The sequence below is a fragment of the Sciurus vulgaris genome, assembly GCF_902686455.1.
Source record: "Sciurus vulgaris genome assembly, chromosome: 6".
Lineage (NCBI taxonomy): Eukaryota > Metazoa > Chordata > Mammalia > Rodentia > Sciuridae > Sciurus > Sciurus vulgaris.
In genome coordinates, this window is record NC_136466.1 from 92,954,267 (window position 1) to 92,974,001 (window position 19,735).

General features: G+C 34.6%; 1 protein-coding gene across 6 annotated transcripts in view; it reads left to right on the top strand.

The window, feature by feature from the left end:
- ARB2A (ARB2 cotranscriptional regulator A) overlaps positions 1 to 19,735 on the top strand; it is a 530,196-nt gene that overhangs the window by 506,533 nt on the left and 3,928 nt on the right. The gene's annotated exons all lie outside the window — the stretch shown is intronic.

Consider the following 19,735-nt stretch of genomic DNA (forward strand, 5'->3'; position numbering starts at 1 on the left):
TATGCTTCCCTTAAGCAGTATGTAATGTCCTTCTTTATCCCTTCTGACTAGTTTTGGCTTGAAGTCCACGTTATCTGAAATGAGGATGGATACTCCAGCTTTTTTGCTGTGTCCGTGTGCATGGTATATTTTTTCCCATCCTTTCACCGTTAGTCTATGGGTATCTCTTTCTATGAGATGAGTCTCTTGCAGGCAGCATATTGTTGGATTTTTCTTTTTTATCCAATCTGCCAGTCTATGTCTTTTGATTGATGAATTCAGGCCATTAACATTCAGGGTTATTATTGTGATATGATTTGTATTCCTAGTCATTTGACTCATTTTTGTTTTTTTGACATGATTTGGTTTCTCCTTTATTTGGCTATTCCTTTAGGCTAGTTCCTCCCATTGCTGATTTGCATCATTGTTTTTTATATCTTCCTCATGGAATATTTTGCTGAGAATGTTCTGTAATGCTGGCTTTCTTTTTGTAAATTCCTTTAGCTTTTGTTTATCATGGAAGGATCTTATTTCATCGTCAAATCTGAAAGTAAGTGTGGCTGGGTATAAGATTCTTGGTTGGCATCCATTTTCCTTCAGGGCTTGGTAAATGTTGTTCCAGGCCCTTCTAGCTTTTAGGGTCTGGATTGAAAAATCTGCTGATATTCTTATTGGTTTCCCCCTGAATGTAATCTGATTCTTTTCTCTCACGGCCTTTAAAATTCTGTCTTTATTTTGTATGTTAGGTATTTTCATAATAATGTGCCTTGGTGTGTGTCTGTTGTAATTTTGTATATTTGGAGTCCTGTACGCCTCTTTTACTTGGTTTTCCATTTTATTCTTCAGATTTGGGAAATTTTCTGATATTATTTCATTGAATAGATTGTTCATTCCTTTGGTTTGTTTCTCTAAGCCTTTCTCAATCCCAATAATTCTTAAATTTGGCCTTTTCATGATATCCCATAATTCTTGTAGATTCTGTTCATGATTTCTTACCATCTTTTCTGTTTGGTCAACTGTGTTTTCAAGATTAAATATTTTGTCTTCAATATCTGAGGTTCTGTCTTCCAGGTGTTCTATCCTATTGGTTATGCTTTCTATGGAGTTTTTAACTTGGTTTATTGTTTCTTCATTTCAAGGATTTCTGTTTGTTTTTTTTTTTTTTCAGTATCTCTAACTCTTTGTTGAAATGATCTCTTGCTTCCCATATTTGCTCTTTTAACTGTTGATTGGTGTGATCATTTAATGCCTGCATTTGCTCTTTCTTCTCCTCATTTGCTTCCCTGATTGTTTTAATTATGTACATTCTGAACTCCCTTTCTGACATTTCTTCTGCTATGTTGTCATTGGGTTTTATTGATATAGCATCTAGGTTTGTTTGGGACATTTTCTTCCCTTGTTTTCTCATATTGGTAAGATGTCAGTGGGACTTTGTGATATTGCAGAAATCTCCTATTGGCTTATATTGTCCCTGTAGATTTCTAGTGTATCACTTCGCTGCCTTCAGTAACCTGAAGTCTTAGAGTAACTTGATAATGCAGTGCTTCCAAGGAAAGCTGCCCCTAGCCAGCTACTGGTTCCAGGACTTGGAGCTGGCTCTGTGTGGAAAGGCTCTCACTGGGGGGCCTGCTCCGAGAAGCTAGCCTCCAAAGGCGGGAGCCGGGCTGCTTGGGGAAGTCCCTGGCTGCCCTGTCCTGGTCCCTGAAGCAACCTGCGGGCAGGAACTCACCGCGCTGGCTCAGTGACTTGGAGCTGGTTCTGTGCAGAAAGGCTCTCACTGGGGGCATGCTCCGACAAGCTGGAGAAGCTGGCCGTGTGGGAGGAGCCCACCCACCAGAGTGCGCAGGGCTGCCTGGGGAAGACTCTAGCTGCCCTGCCCTACTCTGATGAGCTGCCCCTATCCGGGCCTGCCGCCTGGGCCGAGCTTCACCAGGTGGGGGAGACTCACCCAGTGGCTCTATTTTAGTCCAAGTCTCTCAATGCCTCTCCTTCTTGAATCTTGGGTTCTGGAGCGACTGGAGATGCAGTCACCCTCTAGTCTGCCATCTTGGATCACCCATATTCTTGTGTTTTACTAAATGGTTTAGTAGCATGTTATAAGACAGTTATAGAATTAGTGTTCTTATTGTGAATTTTCAGATTGATATTAAACCACCCTATATACCAAATAAAACTATCTTTTAAAATTCTATAGTAATGGATAAAAGTAAAAGGAAATAAAATTAAATCTTAATACTTTTTCAATATGTACTTCTGTACTAGAGTGGGTACTGAAGAGTAAAGAAGGTGATAAGGACAACTGGCAAAATTGACATAAATAGTGCAGTAAAAAGTTTCATAACTTGTAAAATTTGAGTTAGATAACTGGAATGTATCTACAAAAGAGAATTTCTGTATCATTTAGTAAACATACTAAATGGCATGGTATTTGCAACCTGCTGAAAAAGAAAAATAATACATATGTACATATGTGTGCAGCGTTAAAAACCTGAATGATTAAAACAAATGTTATAGACGTTTTTAAGAATTGGCGAATCTGGATAAAAGATATTCAGAAGTTAACTGTATTACTCTTGCAGTTTTTTAAGTTTGAAATTATTTTTAAATAATTTTTAAGCAGTATTTCTGAGCCCATTTTCTTAGAATATATATTCAAATTCATTTTCATATATCAGTCTGAAATATCAGTCATATCACTATGCATGATGTATTACCAAATTTCTTATTTCTTAAAAGAAACACTTTTGTACTTGAGATTCTAATCAAAAGAAAATCTTCTTGTTTGACTTTTTAAAAATCAGACAACTCATAGCATGAACTTAGGTATGGAGAAATATGGGAAAAAATATTGACTAAACAGCAATTTTATTAAGAATGAAATATTTACAAATGAATTTTATTCCAAAGTTGTTTTAAATAAAAATTGCTTGTAAAAATATCCACTTAAATTGTGTGTATTTGCAACCATATGTGACACTCTAATTAAGCATCTGTCAACATTTCTACATATTTTAAATTTGTAGAATCTTGCTCTAGGGCCTAAAATTTCAACACTTAGAAGCTTTCACCAGAGACCTAATAAAAAAATAGATTAGTTTTCTTTTTGGCATGAGATATGATTAAATAATACAAGAGTAACTGTGGCAAAGCAGATTAAGTGATGTGAAATTCTTATTTTTTCCTTTGTGAAAATAGTTTTAGTTTGAACTTTTCAATTTGCCTTGTGAGATTATTCTAGTTACTTTCAGAGATTTTTTTTGAAGAACTAGTAGTAATATACAATGATCCATCTTATTTGTCTTACTATGTAAGTTGATAAGATTCAAGTAAATATTCTTATAAACTATGTATTTAAGCATTATTATGAGTCTGCCCTGATCCATGTTGTATAGATGAAAAACTCTTTAATTCCATAGTTATGAACACTAAAACTGAATTTCAATAAAATTCTTATTTCTAGAACTACTTTCTTGTCGTTTGAATTTGCAAGAGATTCACTTATATGATTACATTTTATGTTTGATCCATGGTCATAAAACATGAACTCTTATGTTTGAGCCAAATGCTATTCTGAAATAAAATGTAAAATATTCTTGATTATAGAGTAAATACAGTTTTTTGTCTTGCATGTGTAAAATACAGGTTTAGGATTCAAGTGAAAATTGTTCCCCAATATTCAAAACACATTCTCTAATACTTATTTTAGATACTGCATTTCAGTGTCTTGGGGTTGCATCATTCCAGGTTTTTAACATTTTTTTCTATTTCACCTTTAAAGATAAGAAACTAGATTATATTTATAGTTTAGCATATTTCACTGAGACCCATGTGCTGCCCTTCATCCTTTTGATTGTTCCTTCATGTCAGAAAGAGATATGTGTTGGATATAAGTAAAAATTCCACCTTCTGTGTTAGTCTACAAGCTTATTGTGCTATGTTCGAGAAAATTACTCTTTTAAAAAATACTGGAATGGTTACACAGAAACCTCATGTTTAGGAAATGACCTATTGATTGACTCTCTGAAGTTAGAAACATTGACCTTGAGGCCCTTTTCTCCAATAGGTTTGCTTTCATAGCTTATCAAAGGTTGCTATCTATGGTCAGCTGAGAGCAAATGCTCATCTTCTCCCACCCAAGACTTTCTAGCAAAAAAATAAATAAATAAAGCTAATTGTATATATATATATATGGAAATACATGCACACATTTCTTATAAATATTATGCTAACCCATGACATTCATAGTCACTTTCTCCATTGTGGTAACTGCTTTTCTAACCTATCACTGTGGCATGTATCATCATTTTATTTGGTGACATGGCTACTATGCTAACTTCTGTGTTCGATGCCCAGCATTAAAAACACATAACCAAGAAAACTGAATCTAATAACAGGCTTTTATTTGTTTTTAAAAGATAAAGTTGTAGAATGAAGGGAGTAAAGGAAAACCAATAGAAATTAAATAGGAAAACACATTAAATATTTGCATATGGTATACTGTTTACTTTCCAGTAAGAAAAATGCTATCCACTTGACACTATTCTTTTCTTAGGCCATCCATATGATCAAATCTTGTTCTCCTTTGAGCAACAGGGAATAATTAGTTAATTTTTTAATTAAATTAAAAAATTGTTACTTTTTAATCTTTTTGGTGGTAGTGCTAGGGATCAAGCCCAGGGCCTTATGCATGCTATCACTGAGCCACATCCCCAGCCTAATTTTCCTGGGCCTTCTAAAACATTCAGTCTACCGTTGTGTATGTGTGGGAAGGACAGAATATGTTATAAAAATTCTGTCGAGAGGATATTTAATCTTATTTTTTTAATCTAGATTACACCAAAATGCTTCTGAAAATCTACATTGGTGTCCCAAATATAACTATTATTTTCTCATTTTCTGTTCTAACACAAGAAGTAAATAGATCTCATTACTTTAAGAAAAAAAAAATAAGCAATCAAACTGTCTTAAATTGGCATCACCAATTGGCTTATATTCCAGTGGTTCTGTATTGTGGAATTTAAGAGCCTGGGATTTGGCTTCAGCTAGTTCAACAAATATTTATTGAGAGTCTCTTAAGTGTCAAGCACTTTTCTAGGATATAGGAATAAAGGGATCAACAAAGCAAAAACCCTGCCTCTATGGAGCTTATGTTCTTATTTACTAAGTACTGTGATGTTTAGAAAGTTCTGTAACCTTTCCAGACCTAGGTGTCTCCATCAGCAAAATGATGATAATACCACATACTTTGAAGAATTAGTCTCAGCATACATGACTTTGTGTGTGAAAGTGATTAGTGTCATGCCAGGAACATGGTTAATAATTTTGTTTGATTTTCATTTATAAAGATGATAATAATTACTGTAAGTACACATTACAACCATATTACAAATTAAAATCTACCTGCTTAAAATTGATTTTTTAAAATTCTCCATATTCTGTGAACTATTCATTGGTAATGTTTTATGGTGAGAGTAATACCTAAGCTGAAAATTTTACAGATCTGCTGTCAGATTTGGAACTTCTGTAATCTATTTATACATATACAGGAATGAACCCAAAACTACTTTTAGAAAAAAGTCTTGGCCTTCCTCCCTGAGGAACTCCTTTGCCACCGCCCGCTTTGATAGGTATTTGGGTACATGTCCTGGTAAGACTTCATAATTTCTGGATACTAAAGCATATTGATGTATCCCAAAATAGCAAAAATAATCTGTCATTCAGATCCTTGCCCAAGTATGTGATCTCAAACTTTCTGTTGTACATTTCTTATTGGGAATAAATTAAAATAATAATAATATATGACTGCCTGAATGATGAACAGTCCATCCATCCCTTTAGATATGCATTATTTTATCCCTTGAAAAAGCCAAACTAGCCCAGACTATCAGGTCACCTGAAATACATCGGCTTAAAGTTCTTCTGAGTTCCATCCCTTAGTTTTTCTTTAGTGTTGTGTCAAGTCTGCACTGAGGACTCAGCCACACAAAGCCACTGCTGTCCACAATGGTTTGCTCTCATCACCTAGATGCAGTGAATCATAATCAGTTGTGTCACCCAAAACTCAGTGAAATCATTGGCCATCTGGCAACTGTGAAGTTCCTTGCCTTATCCCTACTTTATCTAATTCACTACTAGCCCTTTATTCATCATATAGTGTTTATATAAATCATCTCAAATGCTAGTTTTAGTAAAAGTTATGAATAAATAACTATTGAGCAAGCAAACATAACTTTATGGCTCTATTCTTCCATAATATGATATATAATATGATGTTAAAAATATTTACTATTAGAATATTATAAAGATTTATCATTTCTTAACCCCCTTTAACAGTTTTTAAATAAATAATATTTTTCTAGCAACAGGTTATAGCATTCTTTATTATTGTGATTCCTAAAGTATCTTTGTCTTGATACTACAGGTTTTTCTTCATATACTGCTTCTTTTAGGAAAGTTTTCTTCAACACCTCTGTATCTCTACTGATGGATATAAATTTTGACCCCAAAGCATTGATGTCTGAGCAACTCATGACATCTTATTTTCAGAAACCAACATCTTCCTTTTTTTATGTGCAGATTTATCATCTACTTTAACCTAACAAGTGAATTCAAAGGTGTTTCCCATCAGTATGGATTTCAAAACTTTCTCTGTGGAATAGAAATAAAATAATAGGTGCCATCCACCTACACTGATCCCTGAAAGATACATTTGAGATTCTTTGGGAATAATTCCCATCCTTTGCTACTTTAGCAAAGTGTTGTATACAGAGCAAAGAAATGGAAGTAATATGTTCTTGCCAAATTCTCTAACACATACAAGTACATTTATTCTCCATTACAATATCTCAGAGGGCGAGATTATAAATATTTTTAAACTCAGAGGTAAATTTAATTACAGAGGAAGAAAATTTAATTTCTTAAGCAACAATGAAAATTTTCAGCCTATTGATCATCTGGAAGTTGGGAGGGGGAACCCATATGAAGCCCAATTAGAGTTTTGAAATGTCTTATTAGGATATTAGGGTGAAGTTCACCATAGATGTGGTGTTTATGATTATAAACAGTGTTTCATAATTCTTCTTAGTAATTATTTAGGCATATTCATTTGTGTTCAGTTTTTATTGTAAATCAGTCCTTACTAGAAATTTATATTGAGTTTAATTGTTCATGAATTCTCTCTATTCTGATATTCTATAGTACTATCTGATGTTGAGTAGTCAGTCCTATCTAAAATATTCTCATGCTGTTTTCTAATCAAAGCAGTGTTTACTATTTTTACATAATATATTTGTGAGTATATTATTTAATTTAAAATTAATTTGTATCAAGGGAAGATGTTCTATGTGTATCAGTAATGTTGTGTAAAGAAATTCAGGATCCTTTAATAATTCTTGGCATGTAAAAGACAGTTACATTGTGAGATTTGAGTAGGGGAGGGGAAAATACTAAGAAAGGACATGATTTGGGAGAAAGAAACTATGAATAAAATTAAAGTAGTATCAGACACAGTGAGGACAACTCTAGACTTGGAGACTGAATGTATCAAAAATAGTCTTATTTCCACATTACCTTAATTAGGATGAAAAGATTTAAAAGTGTTAGAAGCATAACTGATACTTTCAGAAATTATCAGTCTGTCATAAGGCATGAAGGAGCTTTCATGACCAATAGTCAGCAACTGGATAATATTAACTGGTCTTTCCAATTTGTATCAATTTTTAAAAACCAATCAAAATAGAAAATGTATTGGGACCAATTTTATATTGTTCATAATAATTTACTTTGCATGATTTTATTTATCTCATTAGTTAATGGTATAAATATACTTGAGACTATTTTGTTTATAGTTTTAAAGTTTCTTACATTTTATAATTGGAAGAAAAAATACATCTAAGAATTAGGAAAAACAAAAAAATCATTCACACATGCTATAATTGTTTATGTAGGAAATTGAAAATCTACAGATGAATTTTTGGGATAAAAAGTAATTCAGCAAGGTTGCTGGATACAAAATCAATATGGAAAAATCAAATTCATGCTTATATTTCAACATGTAGTTAAAGTAAAATGTTTAAAAATCCATTTACTGTAGCATCAACAAATACATGGTAGTAAAAACTTAAAAGACATGTTTGTGGATTCAGTCACTCAACATATCAAAGATGTCAGTTTTTCCCAAATTGATACACAAATGCCAGCAAGATTTTTTTTTTAAGAGATAAGGGTCTTGCTGTGTTGTCCAGGCTGGCCTTAAATATCAGGACTCAAACAATTCTCCTGCTTCTTCAGAGTAGCTGAGACCGTACACCTGTGCCACCAAGCCCAGCTTAGCAAAGTTGTTTTTGTAGGTGAAAGTTTCTAGAGTCTCAAGACTACTCTCACTTCTGACACCAACTGCAAGCTTAGATATCAGTAAAACTACCATCAGGTTTGATGATTTACCAGAATTACTCATGGAACTCACTGACAGCTATTTTAGTCACAGCTGCTACTGCTTATTACAGCCAAAGGATACTGAAACATAAAGAAAGAAAAGTAATTGATATGGGGTAAGGTTATTAAAGGAAGACTCACTAGAGGAAATGAATGTGAAACTGGATCTTAAAGCTATTTGACACATTTTCTGAATTTTTTTTACTATGTCAGTTTACAGATATCAACTACATTAACACAAAATGTCTTTGTAGCCAAGTGCAGTAGTACTTGCAACTCTGGAGGCAATGAGGATCACAAGTTCTAGGCCAGCCTTGGCAACTTAGCAAGACTCTGTCTCAAAATTAAAAAAAAAACAAAACTTTTTTTTAAAAAGGTCCTGGGATGTAGCTCAGTGGTGGAGCACACCTGACTTTAATCCCTCATACTAAAAAAAAGAAAAAAAGAAAAAATGTAATATTTGGCCATCACAACCTCAGTACTTCAGATTTCTTAAGTGTGATGTGAAATTTCATTATTATTTCATTATCTTTATCATTTTTATTATTAAAATGAAATTTCATCTAGGGTCAGCCCCATCTTTACTGCTTTATATTTTCATAAATTTCTATTTGTATCTGAGTTTGGGTCAAGCCAAGTACATCTTGGGAATATGAGCTATTGAATAGTTAAAATTTGATTCTCTGAGAGTTGTCAGTTCTGACCATTCCCTAACCCTCTTTTAATGCTGTTAACAGTTTGTAGCTAAAGAGATCTGGAAGATATTTTGAGTGTAAATGCTTATCAACTGGTTTCTAATGAACTCTGGACCACCTCAATCTACCTCATCAGTTTGTTGGTACAAGCAAGAAAATAACTCTGCTTCTTTCAACTTTTATTAGGGTATGCAGCCATCATTATATTTGAATATTAAAGGAATTTATTTCTTAACTCTAAAAGCCAGCACACACTTCAATATACTATAGCTTTATCAATCTGTGTTGAAGGTGAATAAAGTCTGACTCCAGCCTTCAAAAGTTTTACAGTAGTAACATCTCTGGCTGAACTTCAGAGTTGCCAGAATCACAGATATTCAGTCTCTGGGATTTGACTTTAGAAGGTAGGGACCCGGACTTTACTTTCTACTTTTGAAGACAAAGGAGATAATACTTAAACACAGGACAATGTGTTGAGAAACTAAAGATATTTTTAAAGGGAAAGGTCTTACAAATTTGAAAGGATTTAAGAAGTGAGCTGGGCCTAGGGGGACCAGAAATATTTACAGAAGAGTTGAAGTCATGATAACCCTGAAAAGGCTGGAGCCAGAGAATGAAGGACTTTAAACCAAATTAAAGAATTTCTACCTATTTGATAGATTGGGAGAAGCCACTGGATATTTTTGAGCAGAGGAAGAAGTAGAGGACACAAATGATATTTTAGAATTTTTTCATCCATTAACAAGGGCACAAAATAGGAAAGAGATGAAAGGCAATGAAGTCAGTTAAGAGGCAGGGTCTCAATTCTAAATGATTGGTCTTTAAATCTAGATTAGCTAGGGGGAATGGAAAGGAAAAAAGATTAGAAAAGCTTTGCTTAGGTGTACTCATCAAGATTTGTTAATTCATTGGATCACAATGCAGCAAGCTAGGGAAAAAGAAAAATCAGAGGTGACTCATTCTTTGAGGTAGAGTGCTAAGAGAATGTTGTGCTCTTTTATAGAAATGAACTCAGTGGAAAAGCCTAAGAAACAAGCCTAGTTATGTCTGGACTCCTTGCAGAAAATGGAATGCTGTGATATTGTGTGCCCCGTCCCAATGTCTAGCCACATGACAAAACAATCCTTATTCTAAGGGCTGAGAAATCAGAGGTATCACCACATATGTAACAGAAGCAGAATTGTTAGAAAAAACGTTTGTAGTTCAACTTCGTTTTATACTCACTACTTTTAAATACTATTTTACTAGGCTCTATTTCAAGTCTTACTGCATCTTACTTATTACTGTATCATTGGTTTTATTTATTATAAGTTAACTATCAGTAAATGATTTTTTGTACTTTGAAGTGTATAGAAGGAGGTTCAGAGGAGTTGGTGAATACAATCAGGAAGACTTAAATCCATCTTTCTAACTCCCCATAAGGCATTCTTCACATACCATACCAGCCAGTGTACTCTAAAAACGCAAATCAGATTACATTTCTCCCCTGCTTAAAACCCTGCTAACAGCTCTCCCTGCACACTTGGAATAAAATTCACCATCGTCTACGAGGCCTTACATGGCCTGAAGGCTGCCCACCTCCCTGAATCATCTTCTACCACTTTCTCCCACCCATCATGCAGTTCTGTCACTCCAGCCTTTCAGTTCCTCACCTGTGAGAATCATCTTCCTTCTTAAAACCCCTGACTTTAGGAGTCTTGTTGAAGAAGTTGGTTCCTAAACTGACATGATGGAGTGTTGGACCTACATTTTCTTCTACTAGATGCACCCAACTCAGGTGCCCTTCAACAGATGAATGGATAAGAAATGAATGGATATATATATCACATTTTCTTTATATATGTGTGTGTGTTTGTGTGTGTGTGCGCGCGTGCGCGCATGTGCACACAATAGAATATTACTCAGCCATAAAGAAGAAAAACTTTTGACATTTGCCTATAAATGGATGGATCTGGAGACTATCATGCTAAGTGAAATAAGCCAATCCCCCAAAAAAACAAATGTCAGATGTTCTCTCTGATATGTGGATGCTAACACACAACAAGGGTGGGGGGACGAATAGAAGTTCACTGGATTAGACAAAGGGGAAGGAAGGGAAGGGATGGAGGACAAGAATAGGAAAACAGTAGAATGAACCTGACATAACTTTACCGTGTACATATATGATACACCACAGTGAATCTCCATATCATGTACAACCACAAGACTGGGATCCCACTTAGAATAAAATATACTCCATGTTTGTATAAATACATCAAAATATACTCATGTATAACTTAACAGGACAAATTTTTTTTAAAAAATGCAGTTGTTCTTTTCAGAACTCTTTCTGCAGCACTCTGCCCACAGATATTACATGTGTCATTCAGGTTTTGGGTCAAACGTTTTTTCCACTTAAAAAACTTCCCACCTCCCCTTCGTGCTCTTTACATTCTCTGTTGTGCTTTCTTCATAGTTACTCCAACTTTCTGAAATCATGTTCGTTGGCTTCCTTTTTGTTTCTTGCCACCTACTACTAGCAAGTATGCTTCAGAAAGAGTCTTGTAGGTAGAGTGACACATGCCTGTAGTCCCAGCAGCTTGGGAGGCTGAGGCAAGAAGATTGAAAGTTCAAAACCAGCCTTAGCAACTTAGGCCCTAGGCAATTTAGCAAGGCCCTATCTCAAAATAAAATATAAAAAGGACTGGGGATGTGGTTCAGTGGTTCAGTCCCCCTGGGTTCAATTTCTGGTACAAAAAAAAAAAAAAAAAAACAATAGCCTTTTTGTATCTTGATCACACTGCATCCCAGTACCAAGAAATAGTACCTGGCATACAATAAATACATGTATGAATGTATGAGTTCATCTGTCACAGGAATTCTGGGAAAACTGTATGCTCACAAAACACATACGTTATAGAACAGAATCCTCACTTGAGGAAGAAGGACCACAAAGATATTTGGGTTTTTGTTTGTTTGTTTGTTTGTTTTGAGACAGGAACTCATTATGTTGCCCAGGATGGGCTCTAACTCATGATCCACCCACCTTTGACTCCCAAATAGCTGAGATGATAGGCATGCACCACCATACTCAATTTGTTGTGCTTCTGAGTAAGAAAATAATTTTACAATTCAGTCAAGTAGCTTTCCCCTATGTTCTAAGAGTTTTATGGTTCCAGGTCTTACATTGAGATCCATTTTGATTTGATTTTTGTGCATGGTATAGGATAAGGGTACAATTCCATCCACATTCCGAGCCACATCCCCAGCCCTTTTCATTTATTTTTAAATAAATTTTAGATGTCAGTGGACCTTTATTCATTTATTTATATGTGGTGCTGAGAATCAAACCCTCACACATGCTAGGCAACTGCTCTACCACTAAGCCACAACCCCAGCCCCCTGCTTTTCATTTTTTATATTGAGACAGGGTCTCACTAAGCTGCTTCCAGCCTCACCTTAGCAACTGCTAAGTCTGGTCTCAAACTGGCTATCCTCCTGCCTCCACCTCCCAAGCAGCTGGGATCATAGGTGTGTGCCACTGTGCCCTGCTATTTCATTATTTTTTTTGTTCGGTTATGGTGCGGGAATAATTTCATTCTTTCGCATTTGGAAATCCAGCCTTCCTAGTACCACTTATTAAAAAACCTATTCTTTCTGCATTGTGCCCTCATGGTGCCCTCATCAAAACTGAGTTGACAGTATATATTTGAATTTATTTCTGGGCTCTCTCTTCTGTTCTATTGTTTTACATTTCAGTTTTTATGACAATACTATACTGTTTTGATTACTATAGCTTCCTAATACAATACTATTTAAAATTAGTAAGTATGATGCTTCTTATGTTTTTCTCAGTATTGCTTTGGCTAGGCTGGGATTTTGTGGTTCCATATAAATTCTAGGATTTTTTTCTATTTCTGTGAATGGCATTGGAATTTTAATAGGGATTTGCTACAATATAGATAGACATGGAGGACATTATGCTAAGTAAAATAAACACAGAAAAATATTGCATGATCTCACTTATGAGTGAATTTTTTTAAGTCAAATCTACAAGAGATAAAGAATAGACAGTGGTTATCATGGGTAGGAAAAATGGTAAGATGTAGGAAAAAGTATACAAAAGAATACAAAGCAAATTTGTTGGAAAAAATCTAGAGAGCTAAATGTGCAAGAGAACTATAGTTATAGTTATTAGGGAATTGTGTTAATAAATATATTTTAGCAGCTGGTCACAAAAAAAGTGATGATGTGAGATAGGTATGTTAATTTGCTTCAATGTGCTAACCATCTTACTACCCATATGTATCCCATGGTATCATGCTATAAGTGACAAACACAATAAAGTTTAAGTTTAAATAATACTAAAATAAAATAAAATGCCAGAAGGGGGTCAAACTTGACATCCTTTCTTTAGGGTCTCAACACAATGCCAGATCTAATAGTCTTGCAACCATGTTAGAAATGGAAAGCGACTTGCCTGTATCTTACACAGGTAACTTAACAAGGCAGTGTAATGTGTTTACTGAGCTGCACTTAGCATTTCCTTTGCACAATCTCAGTGAACCCCACATCCTGCCATATTCACTACCTCCCAACGTAGTAGTCTTGTAACACTTGTCTTTTCTAACTTGTAGGGTCGCCATTAGAAGCTTTTCTGTGTTTTAACATTGGTATGTTTGTATTTTTTAAATTATATTCTTAGAAACTCTAACGTTAATAAATTTTACTTATTTTAGAAGGCACATTAGTTTTCATTGCTCTGGCATTTCTCTGATTCTTTATAACTTTCTAAAAATAACTGCTGGTGAGCTCATAAATTCATTAGTTAATCCCACTGGGACACAATAATACATATTAGAGACCTCCTGATTTTCATGTATTAGATTTTCTCAAGAATTCCCTTACCTGATATTATCAACATAGCTATATTGACAAGGTCTTCATTACTTTCTAATTGCCCCTACTTTTTCTTGTTAAAGATCAATTTTTTAAATACAGCTTTGTCCTTTTGAAAATATCAAAGACACGTTATTCTGTTAATTTTAGTGTTTCATATCTTTGTAGTTTCTCACCTCCTTAATCATAGGAACTTACAACATTTATTCATTTTATTACCTTACCTTTTGCTTTAAAAATGCATTTTTGGTGGGAGGTGTACAGTAAGAAGACTAGGGGCATGTGTTCAGTTTTTCCCCCTGAAATAAAGATATAAAAACATGATCTTTTGTATTCAATGATAATTTTTGTGAACAGTAATATTCCCTATTCTAAACCAGAACCTAAAAAGTAAATTATGCATAGATTATTCTATGATTGATCTAAGGCCATGTAAAATAAAATGAGTAGCAATAATTAGAATAGTGAATGACTAACCAAGAAATTCTTCTGGATTATCTTTTTGGTATAATCATTTACTCTACCCTCAGATTGTACATCACTGTTTACTGTTTATTATTTTCTCTTTACCAGTAAACCTCATCTCTGGCAAATCTAACTCGTGTGTATTTAATATCATTTGAAGAAAGATTTTTGCTTTCCCACAGAATTCTTCCCTCTATTCATTGACAAGTAAATAACCTACTTCTTCACTTTAAAATATTTGATTTATAAGGCTGGTGGTATACCTCAGTGGTAGATCACATGCTTAGCATGCACAAGGCCCTGGATTTAATTTCTAGCACCAAAACAAAAAATTCAGTTGCAGAAATCATATTTACATTCCACTTTTTAAGGTAACTACTGTATTAAATGGGGTACAGCATCCGAATAGTATACATCTGGCAAAATGAACATCAGAATTTGGGCTAACTCAGTAGCATATCTTGACATAGTTTTTGACCCTCCAACACCTAAAAAAAATTCTCAGCAGTAAGATCAAAAGAAGTGTAGACAAGTATGCCTTGTAAGAAACACTTGGATTGGAGTCATCACAAGAAGCAGCAAGGGAAATAGATAAGACAGAAGATACTGTAATGTTTTCATTTGTCTTATTCTGTTCTTTGAGCACTCTCTCAGTGCTATTTTCAACCATTTTTATGTTTAATTTCTAAAAGCAATTACAGGAATGTAACCCCCTTCTTTGTCATTTCTATCACAAGATACTTTTTCTTAAATATGTAGTCTTTGGGGAAAACAAATGATACATTTTAGCAATTTAATCTTTCTCACATGATTTATAAACTCATCCTTCCTACTTAAAGTTTCTAATCCTTTTGACTATTTGTGTTATCTTTACTGCCTTGAAATGGGTTACAGTTCATTTTTACAAAAGTGATATAGGCCAAGGATAAATATTCAGTGTGGTATTTTAATTAGAATCTCCCCTGCCTTTTGGTTATTTCACAATGAACAACATCATCTTACAAACAGTATTTGTGGAAGAACCATAAGGAAAACAATAGGTTAGTGTTCTCTGCTTTGTATAAAGATAAAAGAGATAGTTAGAATAGGGTTCTAGTTATTGGGAGAATTAGTCTCTAATGTTATTAAAAAAGTTAACTATTTGTTTCTATTTAAGCTGACCTTTGATTACCTAAATACTTCCTATTATCACATATATTATGCAATGCTTTTACTATCCTGAAATAAATTCCATAGTTAACATAATCTACCCATTTAGAAGATTGTTAAATCACTGTAATGCTTTCATTAATGTAAAGAAGGAATAAAGGTAATTTATAATAAAACTAATGTGCACGTCAATATTAAAAGTGCTCTGGAAAATCTATATGAGCAGACATAATAAAAGTAGTCAGATACTTGGTCCTATGCATAAAATCATCATGAATTTGACAGCTACAAATGCAGATTCCTACAGGTATGCTTATTGGCAAAGCAGTACCATGACACAGTTCCATCAGTGATGAGATTTTCTCATGGGGTTAACCACTCTCAGTAATCTTCTGTAAAACACAAAGTAAACAATCTCTTCAATTTATGAGGTTGTTGCACTTTGAAAATTCTGTACATATTAAAATTGAGCTAAATGTACTTTATTTGCAGAACAAATTCAAATTATAAGACCATATAAATGTAAATAGATATTTCAAGTATATGAATGGCAATGGAACATTTGAAAACCATGTGAGATGCAGAACAATTCATCATACTGTAGGATCCTACAAATTATAGGATGTCCACCCATCACTGACATTCTCCCACTCAATGACAGTAGCCACCTTCCCATCATCTTGAGCACCAAAGATATTCCTTTAAATATCCAAAATATCTGGAGAGGTCACTACCATCCCCATTAAGAGCTACTGATTGAGACTGAGCAAAGGCACTTTTTTATAATGAAACACTGTGACCCTTTGCCTTTTACTTTTATATTGAATTGATTTTATAGATTAGGAAACTGAATTTACCCCAAACTGAATTATCCCAGCTAGAATAAGCCTGCCTGTTGAAAAGGATATAGAAATCATTCCCTGAGAACTGGAAGGCATTTAATGTGGGAAAGTCTTTTACATCCTACTTTGTGTAAGCCTCTCTAGATTAGGAAAATGGGGATCTGAAAAATGAAGAGAAGTTTACAGGCCCTAAAAAGGGGAACTTTTGATAAGGGTAATGTTGTGCCAAAGGAAAGACCATGCCCTGACTGAAAAGCTATGCTTCTCTTTTTAAAAAACATGGTTAATGAGAAGTGAAGTAGTATCCCTTTACTGCCACATCATTGCAATAAAGGATCACACACACTCACATACACACACACACACACACACACACACACACGCTAGGGACTGAACCCAGAGCTTCACACATGCTAGATAAGCACCACTGAACAACAGAGCTACATCTCCAGTGTTTTGTTTTTTTTGTTTGTTTGCTTGTTTTTTTGTTTTTTGGGGTTTTTTTTGAGACAGGGTCTCACTATGTTGCTGCTTGCTGGCTTCAACCTTGACATCCTCCTGAGTAGCTGGGATTGCTGGCATGTGCCACTGCATCTGGCCTAGATGTTTTTTAATTGGACCAAATTTTAATCTTTTATATCCTTTTGAATAGATAATTTAATGGTCTAGTGTTTCTATATTATGGAATAAAATCACCAGTCTTTACTTCCTAAAGTAATGTTTTTGTTTTGTTTTGTTTTGTTTGTTTTGGGTATTTTTTTGGCAGGGCCTGGGGTACTAGGATTGAACTCAGGGGCACTCAACCACTGAGCCACATCCCCAGACCTATTTCGTATTTTATTTAGAGACAGGGTCTCACTGTACTGCTTAGTGCCTTGCCATTGCTGGGGCTGGTTTTGAACTCTGAATCCTCCTGCCTCAGCCTCTGGAGTTGCTGGGATTACAGGTGTGTGCCCCCATCCCTTCTAAAGTAATATATTTTTTAAGTACTAGAAAGCTACTTTGAAAAGTTTTCATTTGCTGTTATGGGTAGATTTTCAGATTAAATTGTAAATATTTTTATTGAACTTTGTCCCTGAAGTTTTGAAAATGGTCTCCCAACATGATCTTAAAATGTGCATATGCAGCTCCCAAGATGGACATGCAGTTATCCAAATTCCAAATACTATTATTATTTAAAATCCACTTTCAAATTTTCAGAAATTTTATATAAAATATTATCATACCCTTGTTTAGAGAGAATTTTCTCTCCCCTACCCCATTCTCCATAATTCAGTTGATGGACTACCTCGCTTACTATCTTTATTGCTATTAACTTTCCTTCCTCTGACAGAAGCACACATTCTCATTATTTATACTCTTAAATTACAAGAGTAAATGTTGAGAGTCAGTGCAGGTACTCGATTATTTCAGTGGCTTTTGTCTTTTCAGCCAGGACTAATGAAGCAGAGAGTCATCACAAACTAAAAATAAAAAGCTTTTGTGATAACTTTATCACCAGGGAAATTTATTCATCCTTCAGAAAGATTGTCACCAGGAAAGAAGAAATAAAGGAGTTAAAATTGCTTCAGACCATTGACTCCTCAGGTCCCTCTAGATTCATAAATTGAATTGGTTTTCAAGTGGTGGGAGGAATTAGGAGATGAGTTCCCTGAGAAAGCTTACAAATTGATCATATACTTGGTAACACTAGTAGGTGTAAATGTGATCACTATGGAGGAAGTGCCAAATGTGGCAAGAAGCTTGGGAGATAGGTAGGAAAAGAGACAATTAACACCTTTTTCTGTGTGTGTGTGTGTGTGTGTGTGTGTGTGTGTGTGTGTGTTTAGGAATAAGTGTTGCCATGTACTGTATATCTGAGAATGGTCTTTCAAAAGGAAGAAATACAGCTGATTTTAAAATATTTTTATAAGTGCAATTTAATAGTTGTTATTAAACAAACTGGGCTTGTAGATACTATAGAAATAGAGAAAGACATTTCATAAACCTGCCTGGAAACTGGGCCTCCTAGATATATCCACAAAGTTTTATTTAAAGTAGGCATGTCTGAGGACATGTAGAACAGATCAGTTATATATGGAGAATATAAATGCCTCCAAATTTTAAAAATTCCTTTATCAGTTGAATAAATCAGTAAAAATTGTAATAATAAAAGTGTTTTGGGGGCCTGGGGTCGTGGCTCAGTGGTAGAGTGCTTGCCTAGCATGTGTAAGGCACTGGGTTTGATTCTCAGCACCACATATAAATAAATGAATAAAATAAAGGTCCATCAACAACTAAAAATGTCCATAAAAATAATTTTTAAACAATGTTCAGATACATTTTAAAGAACTTGAAATTTTATACACCTATTAATGCAGACAAGCATATATATAATTTTCCCCAAGAATTCTATTAAGAATTGTCAGAATTCAGTTAGGCACTTTAGGATCTGCCAGAATAAACCTACACTCATCCCTCCCTCCCATCGAATAATATTGAGTTGTGCCTGAAATGAGTAAGCAAATAGAGAAATGACCTCATTTTTTAGTCTGAATACAAGTAGTGTTGGGGGATATTTCTCAAGGGTATGACTTCAGTATTGGATCTTAGTTCCAAATGCAGGTTCATAAGGCCAACCTGCCAAGGAGAATAAGATGAGAACATCCGTGTGAGGGCAACTATGAAGAGAAGGGTTCTTTGGCACGGCCAGTTCCCACAGCTAAGTCACATGCACAGATTGTAGCTTCCTACTCTCTGGCCGACCGACCGCAGCCATAGCATCCTTATTGTTGTAACTCCCAGATTGTGATACTGTCACAAAACTGTTGCTAAGCAACAAATGTGGTTACCAGGTCTCAGCGAATAGCTGAAGGGGAAAGCAAAGTGTTGCACCATTGTAGAGTAACCATAGCAATGACCTACTATTACAGACTAAAGAATTATCATTAACAATGTTAAAGTATCAGACAGAGGCCCTGAATTTGGAGACTTCCAAGCAATATCTCTGCATAATTGAGTGATCTAAAAAGAGATTTAAACTGTTTCAAAGCTATTCACTCATTTCTATGTGTCTTTGTAATTATTTTTATTTTTTAATTTAAAAAATTGTTCAGTTATGAAAATGTTTAAATGATATGAGCTTTCACAAGTAGTCAAAAACAGATTAACCTATTGCTTCATGTATTCTCATGCCAACATCAGTGTTATTTGCCTACTGTGTCAAACCGAAGATTTGCTTTGGAAAACAGTGCACGTTAATATTAAATCAAAGCCATAGAAAGAAGCTGTAGTAAAATAAAATAGCCCTGTAAA